Genomic DNA, 7,991 nt, shown 5'->3' with positions numbered 1-7,991 from the left:
GTCCACATGCTTACATGCTTGTCTTGCTACCGGAACCTCCAGCTATTCTCTTTTACTTGGAACAGACCGGAACCTCGCTACTGATCCCTGTATCTCGCTACTGGATCACTCCCTCACTACTGGACCCTTCTACTACTAACCTTACTAGTGATAAGTACCCCACAGGGGAATCCTCCATAACCTTACTTACACTATCTACCTCTGCACATTAAGGACTGTTACTATCTATGCATACTAATTCTATCATCTGCACTGTTACATAGATTGCTAGCTCTTGGGTCTACTACCATCTATCCTTGCACTGGGTTAGTCTATCCTGTATTTGTCATCTGCTGTCCTTACCACCTGTTACCATACTCGATTACTAACCTATCTGCATTCTACCTAATACCATCTTATACTCTCCTGAACATTTCTATCAAGTGCTTACCATCTCTGTCACTGTTCACACCTGTCCCTTCGGCACATCATCTTCATACTATCATATACATCCTATCACTCCAGGAACATCTTATTGAGTGTGTATATCTGTATGCTGAAGCTGACAGGCCCACAGTGATGAGTCTGAAGAGTTGGATTTGGTTATTCAACACATCTCTACATGACTACTGAGTGGAGATTCTGCAGCTGCAAATCCAGCCTACTACAAAAACGCAGGAGCGTTACAGGGAACCTCCCACCATTTGGTAGAGGGAGAGGGGCTGCCTTGACCTTAGCCCACTGATTGATTTGGCCACCGAGGTGTGTCAGGGGTAAACCAGAGTCACCCTCCACTGAAGCTGTAGTAGGCAGGAGAAGTGTATTGTAAATCATTTGGGTAGTACAGATGGCTTCCTCAGGAATCTCACCCAAGATCATAGATCTGTCTTTTGGGTGGGCAAATTGCCCTTTTTGGTCTCTGTTCCTTTGGTTCGCAATTCTTAAGGTGATTAAAGTCTCTGGATCATGAACACTTAGTGGAGTCTGAAGATCTTTCTGACTCTCTGGCTGGTATCCCGGAGCTTCAGGACTGAGAGAACTTGTATCCCCTCTGTAAAGGAAGGGGATGGAGTGGCATCTATAGGTGTAGATGGCCATATCCAGTCCATGCAAGCATGTTCCTTCTCACTGATCCGCATCTAGTGGTGAAGGTTGCGACCTAGTGACTGGAACTCATCTGGAAGAAGATGGGTTGGGCAAAGGAATCTCAGTTCTTGCAGGTACCCTGACAGGTTCATGCAGAGGCAGTAGGTGATTTTGATGCCTTCAGAGGCCCTGTTCCCCCATCGGGACAGATTTGGTGAACAGAAAGGCAAGGCAATTGTTTGCAGATGACATACTGTTGGGAACTCCACCGCCCAGCTATCCTATGCTTTTCAGATGGCTCCGGTTTCTCAGCAACACTTTGTGTTCTAATGGCTGAAGAACATGAACCCGAACTCTCAGATCATAATTTTTCTTGTTTCACTGTCCTCTAGCTTTAGAAACATCTCCTAATGTCAACTTTTCACATACCTGACTGATGAGCCCAATAGTGCAGAGGAAGGCCTCCCTTACGTATATGACTTGCGGCCCCTGGTAGAGCAGACAGGTGGCACAGGAGAGCAGAATGGTATGAGGGCCTGGCAGGTCAGCTGTTGGACGGGCAGCTCCAAAGTCCCAGATGCTTTAAAGGAGACAACAAGCAGGTAGCAGGCTGAAGGCCAGAACGCCAGAGTCCACACTCACGCTGGGGGCTCACAAGAAAACGGATCAGTTCACAGGCCGGGTCAACAACAGGCGGGCGGCGTGGAATCCAAAGGAGCAGGCAGGTTCAAGGTCATAGGGGAGCCGAGGTCAGGTGCAGGCAGAAAGCAAGGGGAGTCCAAAAGTCAAGCCGGGTCGTACAGGAGATCAATCACAGAAGCAGGTAAACAGGAGCAGGGGGTCACAGGAAGCTGCAGATCAGACAGCAAAGACACAGTGCTGCTGAGGTGTTTATTAAATAAGGCAGCCTGTTGCCAGTCACTGAAATTAGTCTGCAGACTCTGCATTAACTTAACCCTTAAGCCCCGTACACACGTACCGAATGTCGGCCGAACGATCGGCCGTCTTTTGTCCAGTGCTGTCCTGTCGGTTGAAAAATGCTAAAGACTGCACACGAATTTTGTCGGCCAACAACAGCCGACTGCAGAAGTGATGCCATGTGATGGTTAACTTTCCGTGTGTTTTTTCTTCTCTGAGCATGCCCAGTCTTGCTCATCTGCTGTTTGTCGGCAGAATTCTGTACTGACAGACGAACAATCGGCCGTTCTGGTGACGGCCAACAAAAATTTTATAGCCTGCACACCCGATTCTGTTCGGCCGAAAAGTCGGAGTCGGCTGTCGGAAGCATCATACTAACAAGCCAACAATCGGCCGATCGTTCGGCAGCAGAATATTTACGGCCGACAATCGCTACGTGTGTATGGGCCTTTAGGTGGCAGACCCATGACACCTAAGTTATCTTTAGGTTCTTACAAAGATTTTCCACGTGGCCTCTGTGATATGAAGCTGACCTTCCATCTGTGGAGACGCTGAAGTCCAAATCACTGGCAGATGAGCTTCTTTCCAAAACATAAACCTAGGGGAAATAGCCAGTTGCATCATTCTCTGTACTACTGTAAGCATGCACCATAGCAGAGATGTGTCTGCTCCAATGTTTCCTACATTTTTCAGAAAGGGTCCCCAACATGTCAAGCAGGGTTCAATTAAACTTCACTGGCAGTGGATCCCCTTGAGGGTAATATGGAATTGTTCTTGATTTCTGAATGCCCAACATTTGCTTATTGAGCCTGCTTTCAAAGTCTCTTCCTTAATAGGAATGGGTTCTCTGAGGCAGTCAGTAATGAACAAAGCATTTTCACAACTCATTGATCCTTTGTGGGATAGGCTTGGGTGTAACAAATTAAATGATCAGTCACTACCAGTACATTCTTTTTGCCACTTGTGTGGGGATCCAGACTTAAGCAATCAATGTACAGTCTAAAGGTGGCCCATTGGTACAGCTCTGGAATGTAAAGTCTTCCTCTGGATTCAGTGAAGGCAGGGGTGGCAGTAGCTTTTAACTTCAGCTTGCATGCCAGTAGAATTGATCGATGACTAAATGGAATCTTTTGTCCAGCCCTAAATGCCCATGATCAACATGGAATTTCTTTAGCACTGTTCACCTATGCCTCTCTGGGAGGAATGATTGCCATCTTTCTTCTAGCTTGTCCGTGGGACCCTCTAGCAGACCACCCTATCGCGCAGTTGCAAATGATACCACTCTTTATGGACTAGTTCTTTTGAATGGTCTGTGGTGAGTAGAAACTCTGGGCGGCCTCCTTCCATGGCTTTCAAAATTATTCTGCACAGAGAAGGTTCTTTCCTCAAATCTCTCTCGAAGAAATTTAGCAAGTCTTCATCCCTCACTTGAGTTAAGTCATAGTGGAACTTTGGGTCTCCAGCGGCAGTGACTCCAATAGCTTCAGCCCCAACTGCCCCTCAAGCTATGTACTCTATCCCATGGCACAAAGCTTGAACCCCCTCTGGTTCCAATTGAGTCCACTCTTCATTGAGAGCCTCTGAGTTGTAGCGTCTTTTTGATAAAAAATCAATGTCCCTATTCTTGACTCCAGAGCAATATTATAGGCTGAAACGCAACCCAGAGACAGACACCAACCATCAATGTCTGGTAGCATCTAGCTTGGCCATGGTAAGGTCATACTTGAGTGGGTTGTTGTCTTCCTTCAGCTTGTCCAAAATTGCCCACTTCAGGGTCAAGAATTGTAACTTATGAGTAGCGTAGTTTCTCCCAGATGAGATAAGACTTTGGCTCAGATGAGGCAAGACTTTGGCTCAGATGAGGCAAGACTTTTGCTCATAGAATTTAAAGGCCTCAGAAATCCATTATGCTCTTGATACAGTACACCACCTAACACTTATCTGCTGGCATCGACATGCAGTTTATAAGGCGTGGCTGGGTCAGCATGAGCCAATACTGGAACACTGGTTAAACTCTACTCCACTGAAGAAAAACTTGTTCAAATTGGTCGGACAGTTCTCCCTCTCTGGACTCTCTGAATTTTCGGGGGTCATTTGGTTTGACAAACTCCTGCTGAGGTCTCTTGCTCTTCCTCATCCTCTTTAGGCCGCAGGAGCTTGGTGAGGGGTCAGGATATCTTTGCAAACCCTTCCACGAACCTCCCGCAATAGGAACAGAATCCCAGAAATTATCTGTCATGTACCTGGGTGGCACCCAGGGCAGGCATGCAGGGCAAGCGGGCTGTACAGAACTGAAGAGACGTAGTCAGAATTAGAGCCAGGGTCATACACAGCAGATCAGGCAGGAGGGTAACCAGAAGCATGGTCAGAAGCAAACTGAGGTCATGCACAGGAAGTCATCAAGAGAAGAGTTCATGGGAGTAAGCAAAGGTTGAAACCAAGACAGAAGCAGTCGACAGATCCAGAGGCAAGCCGGTTCGGTAATGGGAGGTCCCAGAACACAGAATACACGTGCCAATTTTTCAGGGTATTTGTCAAAGAATTCCTAAAGAAGCTTGACAGCGTGCATATTATTCTCAGGTTCTCATGAATTTTCCTTGAGTGCATACCCCTTCCACTTGATAAGATATTGGATTTTTTTCCTTTAACTCAGAACAGATTCCACCTCAAATTCCATTTTATCCCCAACTGTTATCAGTGGAGGAGGTGAATCTTCTCTCCTCGGAAAGAGATCTGGAACAATTGGTTTGAGAAGGGAAATGTGGGAAACCAGGTAAATCTTGTAAGAATTTGAGAGAGATAGTTCAAAAGCTACAGGATTTATTTCCCTTTTTAATTTCAAATGGGCCAATGAACCTTGGTCCCAGCTTCCAGAATGGACAGAAATTTTTTAAAGTGGAAGTAAAGCCTTTTGGGCATTTGTACCTACAGGTAAGCCTATAATAAGTCTTACATGTAGGTACATTGAATACCTCCTAAACCTGCACAGTTTAGGAGATATTCACACTGCATGCAGCCGGTGACGTCACCGGTGTTTATTCGCTCTGAAGAGATGGCATATCCATATCATCCCTTTAGATCTCAGTGCCGCGGTCCATGCGCATGGGAGTGATGTCATCGCAGCGCAGCCAATCAGACAGCCAGAGGATGCGAACCTGTGAGGAAGATTAAGTGAAGATGGAAGCGCCTGTCAGCGGTAACAGCGTGGCACTGGGGGCTGAGCTCTAAGGTATTTCATAATGTGCTAGTATGCATCACATGCTTTTACATTGCAGGGTTTAAAAAAAAAAAATTGGTGCAGTATACTACAGCTTTAATTTAGCTGTGGACAGCCAAGCCTTGTCCCTAACTTCCAGAGCTGGGTTCCCCTCCTCTTTTTATCATAGTTTTTTTCATAGTCTTCCTGTACACTTTGTATAGATTTCTGAAGTACCCGGTAATTGGTTTGAACAAAAGTTAGCCTGTTCTTCACTGTGGGCAATATTGCTTCTGGAATGGCATCTGGCAAAAAGAGAGGGTTGAATCGATAATTGGCCCAGAATGGAGATCGATTGGTGGCTGCATGAACTGATTACTGTATTTTCTGGCGTATAAGACTACTTTTGAACCTCAAAAAAATTGCCCAAAAATGGGGGGTCGTCTTATACGCCGAGTATAATATCTCCAAGGTAACCTAAGTATAAGTATTACCGGTAGATGAAAATTAGGGGGGTCGTCTTATACGCCCAGTCGTCTTATACGCCGGAAAATACGGTAGTTATACACAAATTCAGCAAATGGAAAAAGAAAAGCCCAGTTGTCTGAGAAACACCTGAAGTATTGTTCCAAACCCTGGTTGGTCCGTTCTGTTTAGCCATTACTTTAAAGGACAGAGGACAAGCAGACCTCAATCTTCAGAGCTTTACAGAGAGTCCTCCAAAATAGCTATGCTATTGTGCAATCCATGCAGTCTCACTATCTATTTTATGAACGAGTGTGCTGTCTCTGTAGCTGAGGGTGTACCCACCATTGGCAAAAAATAAGCCATTTTGCACAATTGATCCACTACTACCAGGATAGTAGTAAACCTCTTGAATGGAGGTAAGACCATTATAAAGTCCATGGCTATCTTTTCCCAGGGATAGTCTGGAATAGGTAGTGGCCAAACTGGTGAATGAGTTCTGTTGTCTTGTGAGCTCCAAAATGCCCAGCTAGCTGGTGATCATGAAAAGTTTGAAGGACCTGGGGCCCTATTTCCATGGGTACAAAAATGTAATTGTGCCACAAAAGTCCTTCTTGTCTCCTCAATAAACTAACTTCAGATTGAAGGCACTATGGAGAAGCATATCCAATGGATGTCATCAGAATGGATTGAAGTAACAGAAAGTTTTGAGATGTCAGAATGGTACCAGAAGATATAGATTCGGGGGTTTCTAGGAACATGCATGAAAGAGCATCTGCTTTTCCATTCTTGGACCTTGGGCAGTATGTTATATTTCTAAAGTTTAAACTGGAAATAAGCAAGGCCTATTGGGTCTACAGGGGTCCTTAGGTTTTCCCAAGTTCTTGTGATCAGTGAAAATCATAACAGGATGAGCTGCGCCCTCCAACAAGTACCTGCATTCCTGAAATGCGGACTTGATGGATTATAGTTCCTAGTCATCTACATTAGAATTCCTTTCAGCTTGGCTGAGTTTCCAAGAGAAAAAGCCACTGGGTGGAACAACGCCCTAGGCCCCTGGCGCTCTGACAGAATTACTCCAAATGCGACTGGTGAATCATAAACTTCGAGAACATAGTACAGAATAGAGTCTGGGTGTTACAACACAGGAGAAGAGGTTAACAAGGCTTTTAGTGTTTTAAAAGCTGATTGGGCTTCTTGAGTCCAGTGAAATCGAGTTTACTGGAGAGTGAGATGAGTGATTGGGGCAATAATGGTTGAGAATCCCCTTATCAACTTCCGATAAAAATTGGCAAGGCCCACAAATCTCTTGATGCCTTTCTGTCGGTTGTGGCAAGCCATTCAAGGACGGTGGACACCTTCTGTGGGTCCATAGTGATTCCATCAGTGGATATTTTTAGCCCCATTACTTGGATGGATTGTTTCTCAAATTTGCATTTTTTCGCCGTACAGTCCATGTTCCCCTGTAGATAAGACCTTCTTCACATAGACAATTGGTAATTCTAATGAGGCAGAAAAAAATAAGATGTAATCTAGATTAGGAAGGGGTCCAGAGATTCCCTAAAAATGTAATTCACAAAATGTTGAAAAGTGGCCGGGGCATTGCAAAGTCCAAATGGCATCAAAGTTTTCAAAATACCAGGAAGGCTGTTTTCCATTCATCACTCTCTCGGATTTGGACCAAATTGTAGACACTACGTAAGTCCAATTTCATGAAGATGTTGGCTCTTTGGAGCTAGCTGGGGTTGTGCACAGGAAGTCAGCAAGGGAAGAAACTATGAGAGTGAGCGAAGGTCGAAGCCAGGATAGAAGCAGTAGACAGGTCCTGAGGAAAGTCAGGCCAGTAACAGGAGTTCCAAGAACACAGAATACATGGGAGAAAGGAGTACAGGGAGCCGAAGATCAATCAGTAAACACAGAGCATATCAGTCATCCTTATAAAGGCCATTTGGCGCCAGGTCTTACTGAGGGAGTGTGCAGCATGCGCCAGCATGCATGGGAACATGGTGGTGCCATTCCAATATGTCTGCGCATATCCCTGCGCAAACTTTTATGGCCAAGTTAAAAATGCTTAAGTGTGCCAGGTCCTTGCTTGCCCTGCCATGATTTCAGCTCATTCACAGTCCAGGGCCTGGGCAAGGTGGTAACAGCTTCCAACTTTATAAGGTCAGTGGCCACTCCCTCAACGACACTATGCCCAAGGAAAGTGACCAATGACTGAAAGAATTGGCACTTCTCAAGAGATAGTTTCAACCCCTCTTCATAAAGATGCTTCAAGACTTTCTCCAATTGCTCCTCATGCTCTTCCAAAGTATGTCCCAAGATGATGATGTCATCTAGGAACAAT

Source organism: Pelophylax lessonae (assembly GCF_965119305.1).
Source record: "Pelophylax lessonae genome assembly, chromosome: 3".
In the NCBI taxonomy this organism is placed as follows: domain Eukaryota; kingdom Metazoa; phylum Chordata; class Amphibia; order Anura; family Ranidae; genus Pelophylax; species Pelophylax lessonae.
This window is presented reverse-complemented; position numbering follows the sequence as displayed.